This window comes from Bos indicus, chromosome 24, assembly GCF_029378745.1.
Source record: "Bos indicus isolate NIAB-ARS_2022 breed Sahiwal x Tharparkar chromosome 24, NIAB-ARS_B.indTharparkar_mat_pri_1.0, whole genome shotgun sequence".
Classification (NCBI taxonomy): domain Eukaryota; kingdom Metazoa; phylum Chordata; class Mammalia; order Artiodactyla; family Bovidae; genus Bos; species Bos indicus.
In genome coordinates, this window is record NC_091783.1 from 39,987,459 (window position 1) to 40,003,144 (window position 15,686).

Sequence of the window (15,686 nt, forward strand, 5' to 3'; positions counted from 1 at the left end):
AAGATTAACTGGTTTAATCTCCTTACAGTCCAAGAGACTCTTGAGTCTTCTCCAGCACCACAGTTCAAAAGCATCAATTCTTCAGCACTCAGCCTTCTTTATGGTCCAACTCTCACATCTGTACATGACTATTGGAAAAACCATAGCTTTGACTACAGGGTTTTTGTCAGCAAAGTGGTATCTCTGCTTTTTAGATTTGCCGTAGCTTTAATTCCAAGGAGCAAACAACTGGTTGATAAATGCATCTCAGAAAATGTTAAGACAGGTGGGGTGTTTGATGTGGATGCGTGAGTATGTACGTGTGTGTTTATCTATACTCTTTCCCCCTAATATATAGAATTCTTAGAGGACCAGACATTTAGCCAAATATCTTAAGTAGATTTTTCATAAGGCTTTGTGACTTCTTTGAGCTACAGTTACATAGAGCTGCTAGAAAATACTTTCTTCCCTTCTTCCCCCAGTATCACTTGTATAAAATATAGAAATAGCAACTCACCAGCCTTTTTATGCAGCTTGGCTATGATTCAACAGTTCAAAATGTCCTTATTTCAAACTGGCCTGAGGCAAGTCTAGCTAAAACCACGACACTGGGGATCCAAGTGACATGACAGTAAACAAACTCTGAAGTTCACTGTTTACCTTTTTTCCGTTTTGGATCCCAGACGTGCACATCTTTCTAGACTGTCTACAGTCAAGCTGATGATTTTTATTTATTTATTTATTTTTGCCTTCGAGGGTATTCTGTAAGCTTGGTGCTTGCTGGCAACAGTCACCTGGGAGAGTAAGGAGCACTCTTATAGGAGGGAGGGCTGTGCTGATCTTGCAAGATGGGGCTGAGTCAGTGCTCTTCACATGGCCGGAGGTGAACCTGGAACTTTATAGCAGAAAACTTCCTACCATCCTAGGCATCAAGAAAAAGAAATCAGACTCTATTTTTAGAAATTAAAATAAAAAGAGAATGTCTTAATAAAAAAGACATTGAAAATCATCTTCTTTCTATCCTATTTTCATTTCTAGCGTCCATAGATGGAGGTGGAACATTGGGTATGGAGGAGCATTTATTGGTTCCTAGCAAACAAAAATCACCCTTTTCAAGAGATCTTAGGTGGCCCATGAAGTTGGCAAACAGGTTTTCTCAAACAGAAGATGTGGCACATGCTGGTGGGATGAGATTGTCAAAACTGAAACTATCTGGAAAAATCTAAGTAATACAGTCTTTTGTTTTGGGTGCCTCAGAGGCAGACTCAGAGACAAGATCTGAATACAGAGTTTACTCAGAAGGTGAAACAAGGAAATGCTGATGGGGAAGGCAGAAGGGAGACAGGAAAGGATGGAAACCCATAGATGGTGGAAAAGTGAAAACAGTGACAGATTTTATTTTCTTGGGCTCCAAAATCACCGCAGACAGTGACTGCAGCCATGAAATTAAAAGACACTTGCTCCTTGGAAGAAAATCTATGACAAACCTACATGGTGTATTAAAAAGCAGAGACATCACTTTGCCAACAAAGGTCTGTATAGTCAAAGCTATGGTTTTTCCAGTAGTCATGTACAGATGTGAGAACTGCACTGTAAAAAAGGCTGAGCACCAAAGAATTGATGCTTTCAAATTGTGGTGCTGGAAAAGACTCTTGAGAGTCTCTTGAAAGCAAAGAGATCAAACCAGTCAATCCTAAAGGAAATCAACCCTGAATACTCATTAGAAGGACTGATGTTGAAGCTGAAGCTCCAATACTTTGGCCACTTGATGCAGAGAGCTGACTCATTGGAAAAGAGACCCTGATGCTGGGAAAGATTGAGGGCAGAAGGTGAAGAGGGCAACTAAGGATGAGATGGTTGAATGGCATTGCTGACTCAATGGACTTGAGTTTGAGCAAACTTGGGAGATAGTGAAGGTCAGAGAAGCTTGGCATGCTGCAGTCCATGGGGTGGCAAGAATCAGAAATAACTTCAGTTCAGTTGCTCAGTTTTGTGACCTCATGGACTGCAGCATGCCAGGCCTCCCTGTCCATCACCAACTCCCAGAGTTTATCCAAACTCATGCCCATTGAGTCGGTGATGCCATCCAACCATCTCATCCTCTGTTGTCCCCTTCTCCTCCTGCCTTCAATCTTTCCCAGCATCAGGGTCTTTTCCAGTGAGTTGGTTCTTCGCATCAGGTGGCCAAAGTATTGGAGTTTCAGCTTCAGCATCAGTCCTCCCAGTGAACATTCAGGACTGATTTCCTTTAGGATAGACTGGTTGGATCTCCTTGCAGTCCAAGGGACTCTCAAGGGTCTTCTGCAACACCGCAGTTCAAAAGCATCAATTCTTTGGTGCTCAGCTTTCTTTATAGTCCAGCTCTCACATCTAAACATGACTACTGGAAAAACCATAGCCTTGACTAGATGGACTTTGTTGGCAAAGTAATGTCTCTGCTTTTTAACATGCTCTCTAGGTTGGTCACAAGTTTCCTTCCAAGGAGTAAGTGTCTTTTAATTTCATGGCTTCATTCACCATCTGCAGTGATTTTGGAGCCCAAGAAATTAAAGTCTACCACTGTTTCCACTGTTTTTCCATCTATTTGCCATGAAGTGATGGGACCGGATGCCATGATCTTAGCTTTCTGAATATTGAGCTTTAAGCCAACTTTTTCACTCTCCTCTTTCACTTTCATCAAGAGGCTTTTTAGTTCTTCTTCACTTTCTGCCATAAGAGTGGTGTCATCTGCATATTTGAGGTTATTGATAGTTCTCCTGAGATAACTTTGGGACTGAAAAACAGCAAAAGTCTTCGGGCCACTAAAGGGCAGCAGAAAGCACTCCTGAGAGAGTGAGATGTTGGTGGTGTTCATCCAGCAGTTGCCTCATTGCTTCATTGGTCTTCATTGGTTGAGGGCTGCCTCCAGGAGTTGATCTTGCCAGCACTCTAGATTGCCCTGAGAGAGAGCTGAGAGTCAAGGGTGTTCCTATATCGGAAAAATCTTCTCTGTGGCATTGTCACAAGTATTCACGAAAGCTGCCGTGAGGAGCAGGGGTATGGGCGAGGTGCAGACTGCAGAGCTGCTCAGGGTCACTGCCCACCTGGTGCAGGTCATTGGCCAGGTGACAAGACGATGTTCACGGGGCTTATTCTCTCCCTTTGCTCACCTCCCGTGTTCCATTTGGACCACATGTTCAGCACTTTGACGATGCCTGGCACTTAGGAGTTCAAACCAAGCTGTTAAACAAATGAGTGAGTAAAGAACTGACTTTTATATAAGGCTGGATGACTCAACTGTGCTTCCTGGTTTCTTTTCTTTCTTTTTTTTTTAACATTTGCAATCCAAAGACAAGGCTGTGATTTCAGTTCAACCTGGGCTTCCTAGGTGGTGTAGTGTAAAGTATCTGTCTGACAATGCAGGAGACATGGGTTCGATCCTGGGTCAGGAAGATCCCCTGGAGAAGGAAATGGTAACCCACCCCAGTATTCTTGCCTGGAAAACCCCATGGACAGGGTAGCCTAATGGCTACAGTCCATGGGATCACAAAAGAGTCGGACACGACTTAGCAAGTAAACAACAACAACAGAGGGGTGATGTATGCCCTTACAATAAGGACGAGCTTTCTCAACACTCGAAACTTTCTAACCAGCAGGATCTCATCCAAAAGTCTGCTAAAATCACATTTCCTTTGCAGGGACCCATCATCCCCAGATGAGGTCTTTAGGAGCGTGAGGTACCGAATCTGCAGACCCCAAGGGCCTTTCTAAGATTGCCCTGCACCCCTGGGGAAGTAGTCCACTTGGCACACACTGGCGCCTGAACAAATGACCCAGAAATTGACTGCCTCCAGTGCAAACTAATTTAATCTGCTCAGAATGTAGCCTTCTTGGCAAAGCTGCCCTTCCCCAGAGGAGAAAAAGTGAATTAAACAACAGTTTCCACCAGGTACACAGCCTGCCCGCTCCAGGAAAAAGTCTGAAGGCTGATCATCAGAAATGAAGGGATTGGTTTTACATACTTGGCAAAGAGCTCACTGTTTGCCTTGGCTCCCTGAAAGATATCAGCAACGGTAGCTGCAGAGAAAAGTGACAGGGAGCCATCCATTCTCCAGGAGCTGAGGGACTGTCCCCAAGACACTCCTCTGATCCTTCAGACTCCAGGCAGCTCTGGGCTCCCAAGGTTCCGTGGAAACAATCCCCTGATGCCAGTGGGTCCAGGTGTTGCTTACAGTCTTCACTCCCCACCCAAAGTAACCTCTGCTTTTGTTTCGTTCTGCATAGAAAATGTCTAGAATTAGCATCATGCTTCTTCATACACTCCCAGAAACTGACACAAAATCATGAGGTGGCTGAAGGCTGTGAGCTGGACTGTGGAAGCTGATGAGAGACATCTCAGCTCAGTCAGTTCAGATCAGTCGCTCGGTCGTGTCTGATTCTTTGCAACCCCATGGACCACAGCACACCAGGCCTCCCTGTCCATCACCAACTCCCAGAATTTACTCAAACTCATCTCCATTGAGTCAGTGATGCCATCCAACCATCTAACCCTCTCTAGTCCCCTTCTCTTCTGCCCTCAATCTTTCCCAGCATCAGGGTCTTTTCAAATGAGTCAATTCTGCACATCAGGTGGCCAAAGTATTGGAGTTTCAGCTTCAACATCAGTCCTTCCAATGAATACTCAGGACAGATCTTTAGGATGGACTGGTTGATCTCATTGCAGTCCAAGGGACTCTCAAGAGTCTTCTCCAACACCACAGTTCAAAAGCCTTGATGAGACAGACCTTTGTTGGCAAAGTAATATCTCTGCTTTTTAATATGCTATCTAGGTTGGTCATAACTTTTCTTCCAAGGAGTAAGCGTCTTTTAATTTCATGGCTGCAGTCACCATCTGCAGTGATTTTGGACCCCCCAAAAATAAAGTCAGCCACTGTGTCCACTGTTTTCCCCATCTATTTGCCATGAAGTGATGGGACTGGATGCCATGATCTTAGTTTTCTGAATGTTGAGCTTTAAGCCAACTTTTCCACTCTGTCTCAGTGACCCCAAAATGGACAGAAATTGAATAAGGGTGATTGGAAAGCAACCAGAAGCTTATCCTTTGCAGTTGGACATGTCATTATTTCAGAGAATGTCTGCGTCTCTGTTCGCTTTCAAAAGAAAAACAGTAAACTGGTATTAGTCCTTTGAAGGTATACACTTTGTTTAGTATTATTTTAAACTGTGGTAAAAACTATATAAATTTTACCATCTTTCCAATTTTTAAGCATACAGTTTAGTAGTATTAAGCATAGTCTCATTGTTGTAAAACAGATATCAGAATGTTTACCTTGTAAAACCGAAACTCTGTACCCTATAAACAAGCACTCTCCTTTCTGTCTCTATGACTGAGTCCTCTAGACCCCTCATGTAAGTGCAATCAGGCTGTGTATTTGTTTTGTGTGTCTGGCCTATTTCACTTAGCATAATGTTTTCAAGATTCAGCCGTTCTGTAGCAGGTAGCAGAAGTGTCTTCCTCTTCAAGGCTGAACAATATTCCACTGCAGGTAACAGATCACATTCTGTCTATCCATTCACCTGCTGGGTTGCTTCTGCCTCTTGGCTGTCATGAATAATGCTGCTTGGAATGTGGGTGTGTATGTATGTCTTCAATTCCTTGCTTTCAGGTCTTTGGGCAAATACCAGATGTGAGATTGCTGGTTCATGTGGCATTTTTAATTTTTGAGGACCCTCCAAAATGTTTTCCGTAGCAGTTGCACCAGTTTACAGTCCTATCAACAGTGCATGCAAAGCATTCCAGTTTTGCATATCCTCGACAACACTTGCTATTTTCTGGGTTTGCTTTTTATTTTTTTGATAGTAACCATTCTAGTGAGTATGAGGTACTATCTCGTGTGTGTGTGAAACTGAGATCCAGTGTCAAGGAAAGGTGTCACTGAACTGGTGGATTTAAGCCAGGACCTGGAGGAAGTGAAGGAGTAAGGTACGCATGGATGTGGGGTAGGTATTCCAGGCAGAGGAATACCAAGGGCAAACTTTTGACAAGAGGAGCAGTGTTGGGGTTGGAGGACAGGGGGAGGCCAGTGTGGGCAGAGATTATAAGGCTGGATGAGAGCAGTGGCAGTGAGTTTGCGGGGGGATGGAGAAGGTGGTAGTGCAGGTTTTCTTAGGATGCTATAAGGTTTTGGGGGCTTCTCTGGTGGCTCAGCAGTAAAGAACCCACCTGCCAATGCAGGAGACTTGGGTTCAATCCTTGGGTCAGGAATATTCCCTGAAGGAGAACATGGCAGCCCACTCCAGTACTCTTGCCTGGAGAATCCCATGGACATAGGAGCCTGGCAGGCTACGCCATCCATAGTGTCGCAAAGAGTCAGACATGACTGAGAAGCCACACACACAATGGATCCCAACACACAGCCTAATTTACGTTTGCTCTTCTTGTTGAGATTTGTCTTTCTGTGCCCCTGTTCGCTATGGGGAAGCCTTTGCTGAGAAGGATCCAGTTAGGACAGTTTACATACACTTCTAGAACTGACACCCAAAAAAAGATGTCCTTTTCATTATAGGGGACTGCAATGCAAAAGTAGGAAGTCAAGAAATACCTGGAATAACAGGTAAATTTGGCCTTGGAGTGCAGAATGAAGCAGGGCAAAGGCTAATAGAGTTTTGCCAAGAGGATGCACTGGTCATAGCAAACACCCTCATCCAACAACACAAGAGAAGACTCTACACATGGACATCACCAGATGGTCAATATTGAAATCAGACTGATTATATTCTTTGCAGCCAAAGATGGAGAAGCTCTATACAGTCAGCAAAACAAGACAAGGAGCTGACTGTGGCTCAGATCATGAACTCCTTATTGCCAAATTCAGACTTAAATTGAAGAAAGTAAGGAAAACCACTAGACCATTCAGGTATGACCTAAATCAAATCCCTTATGATTATGCAATGGAAGTAAGAAATAGATTCAAGGGATTAGATCTGATAGACAGAGTGCCTGATGAACTATGGATGGAGGTTCCTGACATTGTACAGAAGGTAGGGATCAAGACCATCCCCAAGAAAAAGAAATGCATAAAGGCAAAATGGTTGTCTGACGAGGCCTTACAAATAGCTGAGAAAAGAAAAGAAACAAAAGGCAAAGGAGAAAAGGAAAGATATACCCATTTGAATGCAGAGTTGCAAAGAATAGCAAGGAGAGATAAGAAAGCCTTCCTCAGTGATCAATGCAAAGAAATAGAGGAAAACAATAGAATGGGAAAGACTAGAGATCTCTTCAAGAACATTAGAGATACCAAGGGAACATTTCATGCAAAGGTGGGCTCAATAAAGGACAGAAATGGTATGGACCTAACAGAAGCAGAAGATATTAAGAAGAGGTGGCAAGAATACACAGAACTATACACAAAGGATCTTCATGACCCAGATAATCACGATGGTGTGATTACTCACCTAGAGCCAGACATCCAGGAATGTGAAGTCAAGTGGGCCTTAGGAAGCATCACTATGAACAAAGCTAGTGGAGGTAATGAAATTCCAGGTGAGCTATTTCAAATCCTGAAAGATGATGCTGTGAAAGTGCTGCACTCAATATGCCAGCAAATTTGGAAAACTCAGCAGTGGCCACAGGACTGGAAAAGGTCAGTTTTCATTCCAATCCCAAAAAAGGCAATGCCAAAGAATGCTCGAACTACTGCACAATTGCACTCATCTCACGTGCTAGCAAAGTAATGCTCAAAATCCTCCAAGCCAGGCTTCAACAGCACGTGAACTGTGAACTTCCAGATGTTCAAGCTGGTTGTAGAAAAGGCAGAGGAACCAGAGATCAAATTTCCAACATCCTCTGGATCATCGAAAAAGCAAGGGAATTCCAGAAAAACATCTATTCCTGCTTTATTGACTATGCCAAAGCCTTTGACTGTGTGGATCACAAGAAACTGTGGAAAATTCTGAAAGAGATGGGAATACCAGACCACCTGACCTGCCTCCTAGGAAATCTGTATGCAGGTCAAGAAGCAACAGTTAGAACTGGACATGGAACAACAGACTGGTTCCAAATAGGAAAAGGAGTACGTCAAGGCTGTATATTGTCATCCTGCTTATTTAACTTATATGCAGGGTACATCATGAGAAACTCCGGGCTGGAGAAAGCACTAGCTGGAATCAAGATTGCTGGGAGAAATATCAATAACCTCAGATACGTAGATGACACCACCCTTATGGCAGAAAGCAAAGAACTAAAGAGCCTCTTGATGAAAGTGAAAGAGGAGAGTGAAAAAGCTGGCTTAAAGCTCAACATTCAGAAAACAAAGATCATAGCATCTGGTCCCATCACTTCATGGCAAATAGATGGGGAAACAGTGGAAACAGTGAGAAGCTATTTTGAGGGCTCCAAAATCACTGCAGATGGTGACTGCCACCATGAAATTAAAAGATGCTTGCTCCTTGGAAGAAAAGCTATGACCAACCTAGGCAGCTTATTAAAAAGCAGAGACATTACTTTGCCAACAATGGTCTTGTCTAGTCAAAGCTATCATTTTTCCAGTAGTCATGTACAGATGTGAGAGTTGGAGTATAAAGAAACCTGAGCGCCTAATAATTGATGCTTTTGAACTGTGGTGTTGGAGAAGACTCTTGAGAGTCCCTTGGACTGCAAGGAGATCCAACCAGTCCATCCTAAAGGAAACCAGTCTTGAATGTTCATTGGAAGAACTGATGTTGAAGCTGAAACTCCAATACTTTGGCCACCTGATGCAAAGAACTGACTCATTTGAAAAAACCCTTATGCTGGGAAAGATTGAAGGTGGGAGGAGAAGGGGATGACAGAGGACAAGATGGTTGGATGGCATCACTGAATCGATGGACATGAGTTTGAGCAAGTTCCGGGAGCTGGTGATGGACAGGGAGGCCTGGCGTGCTGCAGTCCATGGGGTTGCAGAGTCGGATATGAGTGAGCGACTGAACTGACTGAGAAACTCAAGAACATTTCATTTGCAGACTGACTGGCCTGACAGCCTGAGACCCAGGAGACTAAGTGTTACTCAAGCAGGATTTTTCAATTTTTCAAGTGCTAATTTCCCCTCTGTCGAGTCCATTTGTCTGAAGTCGGCCGCACACAAGCACCAGCCAACCTAAAAGAACAATAAGAAATGAAATATTCATCACTCTGTAATAGTGTTTGTTTTGTGCCACCGTGGTGTTTGCCTTCACACTCCTAAAAGGAATCTTTGGCCTTTTAATAAACTTTGACATTTTAAAATGAGCGGTTGGGTGAAGCTTCATTTCTAAGACATAAGGCTTTCTTGAGTTCATATATATGGGAATAAGACATTTAGTCTTGATGAGAGGGAGGGAATATATGTATACTTACAGCTGATTCATTGTATACCAGAAACTAGCACAGCATTGTAAAGGAATTATCCTCCAGTTAAACATTTAAAAATTATTCTTGATGGCAAAACAATAGAAATGATGTTCATAAGACTATGAAATACAGATACATTAACAACTAAAATTATATTTAAAGTACAACCTGCTCATGTATACACACACACATGCCAAGAAAATTATTTCACAGCTAGAGTCTGGCTTGTATATTGGAAGCACCCAAAAAATTGTCAATAGATGAATGAATGGACAGGAAGATAGACACACAAGAGAATGAGTGAGTGAATGAAGCCCACCCAACTTACCAGGATATGAGGTTTAACTTAGTTTTTTCACCTTAAGTTTCTTCCTTTTGTTCCCCTCAAATGTATTTAGAGAAAAGAATTTTTACCAATCTCAAATGAGGGTGCGATGTGAATATATATTATAAAAATTACCATGAACTTTAGAAAATAGGGTGTTTTTAGAATGATAATGCAACTTGGCTACCTTTCCACTTGGCCCCAAACCATCTGGTAAGCTTGGCTTATGATAAGAGCATTGTGCACAAGTTCTTATCTTAGAGAAGAAATAAAACATTCTTATTTAAATGGGGTTGAATTTGGAAAGGCAGAGATGTAAACTAGAGTAAATTGGGTTGCTCAAATTTGCATCAACACATCATCTTTGGTCTCTTTCCTCCTTGTGTTCAGAGGTCAAGACGACATTGCTTCAAAACAGAAAACTAAGGACACAGGTAAACACCACAAAAAGTTTTACTTCCTCTGAGAATACAAAGATGCCAACTGAGGGCCGGTGGGATACGCAGAGTGGATTTCCTTCTGTGTTTAAGGAGGGCTTGGGTTAACGCCTCTGGCCCGCCGTTGGTTTAGCGCCTTGAGTTAATTTCCTAAGGAGTGGTGTATTTCCAATGTCTAATCTTGCCCGGTCTTCCTTGAGAGCAAAAAACATGCATTTCTGACCTGGTTGGCTAGAGGAAAGAATCCAGCTTGTGGATATGGAGTCAAATAAAACAAAAGGACCAGAGGGGCATCAAATGCATTGAATAATCTCCATGAGCACCAGCCTGTCATCAGTGAAGCTAATCTGGGAGGTTAACTTAATTACTCCTGAACATAGAGGACAGTAGCTGGGATGAAGGCCAAGCCTGGCAGGTTGGAAGGCAAGGTTGGGAAGCAAGGAATAGGAGGGATTATGGTTGAACTCAACCATTATCTGACTTTGGAGCAGTTTTAAATCCCAAGGGACAATTTTCCAGCCAGCAAAGCAGAACCATTCATAAATACTTTTCTGGAAGGGGACTTCCCTGGCATTCCAGTGCCTAAGATTTCAGCTTTCAATGCAAAAGGTACAGGTCTGATCCCTGATCAGGGAGCTAAGATTCCCACATGCCTTGTGGCCAAAAAACCAAAACATAAAATAGAAGCAATAGTGTAATAAATTCAATAAAGACTTTAACAAAGGTGTACATCACAAAAAAAGTTTTTTTTATTTAAAAAAGCTTTTCTGTACACCTCACCCAGTGTCTCCAACTTGCCTTTCATCCTCTAGAACTGGATCATATGCCCACCCTATACTATAGATGGTCTGGGAAAATAAGACCTTTATCTTCCCAACCCATGTGAAAGAGGAAGGCAAGGATACAAGCATTTGTGAATGGTTTGTGGGTCACAGGTCCTTCATGTCTGCTGTAACTGTTAAAAAGGAGACTAGAATATTGGCTTACGACCTAGATCTTTTAGGAACTGCTCAAATGACATGTTGGAACTGAACTGGAATAGTCCTTCCATATGTCGATGCTATTTGGGTTTAACTCCCCTGTATTGATGTTGGATAGATGCATAATATTTTCTAAATGTTAATGACATGTTTTGAATCTTTAGAACAAGATGTACCAATAGGGTTGCCAAATTTGCAAATAAAATATACGGCACCCAATTAAATTTGAATTTCAGATAAACAAGGAATAAATTTTTAGTATATGTCCCGAACATTACATGTGACATATTTGTATTAAATAATTATTCATTGTTAATCTGAAAGTGAAGTTTAACTGAACATCTTGTATTTGATCTGGCAGTCCTGGGTAAGAGCCTCTACTATGGGTCAGGAGTAGGATTATTGATTATTCCTGTCTTTGTAGCAGATAAGTTTTAAAGTTGTCAAGATTGATTACATTATATATGAGACCTGAGCTTTAATAGGATGATAGAAAAACTGATTCCTTGGACTGAAATATTTAGAATGCATAGATATTCCTTTAAACACTAGTCTTGTCTTTTGAGGGGTAATCCACAGTCTGTCTAAGAGTTAATTGTATGAGAAAGATTATCTGTTCACCCATGACTGTCCAGATATTATCAGGCTATTGTGGAACACACAGATTAATGGGTTTCCAGACTGTGAGCCTAGTGTGTGATTACCAAGGGCTCTAAGAATAGACCATTATAATTAGCAATTAATCTGTCCTAATTTTGCAGTATCTTTAAAATCTTATATTGCAGATAAAGTCTAAGCCTCAGAATAAATAATTGTACACAATCACAGGCAAGCTCATTGTAACAGTTGTCATTCTTGGTCTTGGGATTCATTTTTTCTAAACTACATTATTGGCATTTGTGGTGCTTTGTAAGAAGAATGAATTTAACCTTGGCCTCTGGAAAGAAGTGGAAACTAATTTCATCTGTCATGGGGCTCATTTAACAAATGAGCTGTCCAGCACCACCACCCCCCAACCTGCCAGGCTTTCACAGAAGAGAGGTGAGGAAAATGGGGTGATCAATATTACAAGGAAAAAAAATACGTATAAAATTAGGTTAGAGTATTGTCTCTCTAATCTGTGTGTCTATATCCAGGGAAGGGAGCAATAACTCCTCATTGATTTTGGAAAGTGCATAATCGAGGTCAAAGTTGATCATGAAATTGTCTAAAAAACAAACAAGCAAAAAAATAACGGACCTGGAGAAAATGCACTTGACTTCAGAAGAATATGGGCAACTGTCAAGATCAAGTGACTGTTCAGCTTGTAGGCCAGCAGATGGGTACAAAATTGGATGAGGAAATTGGAGATTTAATGGATGGATGTCAAATGTACTAAAAGAAAGGATCGTTTCAAGTTAAAATTCCTGGTCAACACAATTGACACTGATTGAAATAGGTTTCTGTATCTGCTTTGAAATCCATATAAATTCCAGAGACAATTTTGAAAGCACACGTTTCTACTTTCTGAAGAATTTGTCTTCTTATGAAATCATCACATTCCTCCTGTCCATCTCAGGTACTGGTTTAATGGCATTTAGTTTTATCACCAAGATAGGACCCCTCCCCCGCCCCCACCCCCATGTCTTTCTCAAGGGATTTGTATCCAGTTACATCCTGTGACAGCAGAACTACACGTGCTGGGGAAAGCTTCAGCGTAACCATGACAGTGGAGCCAGCCTGGCGCTGCCGCTGGCCATGGCTCCACACTTCCCCGCTAGAGAGTCATTTGCCTTTTTCCCCATTGCAGTGGCCACTGGACAAGACTCCGTCTATGTAAACTGGGGGCTGTTCCACCACAAGAAAGAAATGAATAAAGCGCTTTGAATGCAATTAGTTTAAAATAGACTGAGCTTTCAAATGTGATTCCCAAAGAACATCATCTACTTTAAGATCTTTTTTCATTGTCATTCATTGCTGTGAATTATTTTGTCTGTAATTACTGATCAGATGGGGCTTCCCTGGTGGCTCAGTGGTAAAGAACCTGCCTTCTAAAGTAGGAGATGCAGATTCCATCCGTGGGTTGGGAAGATCCTCTGGAAAAGGAAATGACAACCTGTTCCAGTATTCTTACCTGGGAAATCCCATGGACAGAGGAGTCTGGCAAGCTTCAGTCCATGCGGTTACAGCTTAGCGACTGAACAACAGCAACTGATCAGATGAGTCTTCGGTATCTCTTCCTTTCCCCCAAACAATGCTCACGGTGTGCCAGCAGGGACGGGTCACCTAGAGACCCGTTGACTGTGTAGTCTCATACAGTTTCTTTGTATTTTGTTGCTGGAAGAGACGTTTGTCCAGGTGCAAGCACTGCAGCAAAGAGCTCCAGGTCATAGCCTGTCTCAGGCTGCTTGTGAAGGAATGTCCTGGTGCTGGATAGACTTTGAAGGTGAAGCTGAGGAGGTCTGACATAATAGGTATGGATTTGGGAGGAAGAAAGGAACCAAGGAGGATTCCAAAACTTTTTGTCAGCATGAATTGGAGTTGGGAGAATAAAGTTGCCTTGTATTTCAATGGGTGGACTGTGACAAAAGGAGGTTGCTCAGTTCTTATCATGCTGTCCTTTGAAGTGATGTCAAGCAGGTAGTTGAGTACATGAATTCAGGAGACACAGAGTGGGACATTTTACAGAGTGTGTGGGAGTTTGTGTATAAGAACACTTTCTCCAAGATTGGAGAGAAGCTAAAAACAAGCAAAAAGCCGAGCAGAGCACAAATGCTTTGTTTCTACCATTTTTCTAGCCTTCAAAGTTCTAAGCATTTTACAAACATTAACTCTGTCTTCACATTCTCATTGTGACAATTTTTCCACCGTTCATGTACTGTCCTGGGTTTCCAATAAACCAGAGTACTATTAGGAGTCTCACACACATTGCTGACTTCATCATTTTAAAAGATTTCCAAGTACATATGGTGCATTGGAACCCAAGGAAGCCAAAATCTGAAATTGGTTTTTTTATTGAATTTTTCTCTCCATTTCCTATACACACTGGGGGTTGGGAGTTTTACTTTTATGAATTTTTCTTTGCACAGTTGGTGAGTGCTGGGATTTTAAAAATACTTTTTAATAAAAAATATTTGAAAAAAGTTACACTGACTTCTGATACAGTTATGCCCTAGTTCCCTCATACTTTAGCATTTTTCTGAGAGCTCAATGTTAAATTGATTACTGACCAGAAGAAACCCCAGTCAAGAAAGTATATATGCGGAAAAGCTTTCCAAAGGATGTGCTTAAATTCATTGCTTTAAGGTTTCCAAACTTCTTGAAGCAAGCTAAATCACATGACAGCTATGCAATATCTACATGTCATCATACAGTAGAATGTGTCATCATATAGTAGAATATGTCATCATATTGTACTGCTTCTAGAAATAATCTTGGGTAGATGGATATCAGTAAGGATACTTACCAGAAAAGTACAATTACTCGAAGAACATTTTTTTGTTTGTTTCAAAATACTCTGTTTGAGGATATTGCCCATTAAAATTTTCAACATATACTTATGAATTCCTTTTTTTTTTTTTTTTTTTTTGGCCACACTGCATGTGGAATATTAGTTCCCTGACCAGGGTTCAAACCCTCAACCCCTACATTGGAAATGCAGAGCCTTAACCACTGGAACACCAGGGAAGTCCCCAAAGGCACCCATTTTTAACCCCTAAGCTCTTGAATTCTCTCATGGGCCCATTAATTAGGTAGTCACCCTTGATTTCATTTTATCTGAAAACTGTTTAGGGTCATGAAGTTCCTAGGGCCTGACCTCTGAAACTAACAAGCGAGTGGGTGTCTTCAGTACTTCGATCCTGGACTGTTTCCATCTCCAGATATATTGGACCCATCCTCTTGCATCCCAGTCTGTACTTCTCCTTAACATCTACTTGCCAATCTTCCTTCTCTAGTTTCTAAGCAACTGGAAGCCAGGAAACTGCTGAGCTCATATTTGAATCTATTATAGGACTTTCCAGAAGCTCGATTAATATTAACCTGAAATACTTGAAATAAGTATTTACAATACCTAGAATGCCTTTTGGAGAAGGCAATGGCACCCCACTCCAGTACTCTGGCCTGGAAAATCCCATGGATGGAGAAGCCTGGTGGGCTACAGTCCATGGGGTCGCTAAGAGTCGGATATGACTGAGCAACTTCACTTTCACTTTTGACTTTCATGCATTGGAGAAGGAAATGGCAACCCACTCCAGTGTTCTTGCCTGGAGAATCCCAGGGACGTGGGAGCCTGGTGGGCTGCCATCTATGGGGTCACACAGAGTCGGACACGACTGAAGCGACTTAGCAGCAGCAGCAGCAGCAGCAGAATGCCTTTTGCAGTTTCTGTCTCTGTCATTATCTCTCTTTTCTGTCTTTCTCTCTACCATACCCCTCAGCAAAACGATTAAAACAAGGTGGCACCCCTTTGTCTTGTCACAGAGTGAACTTTCTAAACAATGGGAGCAAAAAAAAGAGATTTTGTCCCTTTCAGGCCTTGGAGGTATGGTTAACGACTTTTGGAGTTGTTTTTGTTTTTAACCTTCGGTCATAAGCCACCTTGTCTCCACTCAGCAATCCACACGAGTGATTGTCCGGTT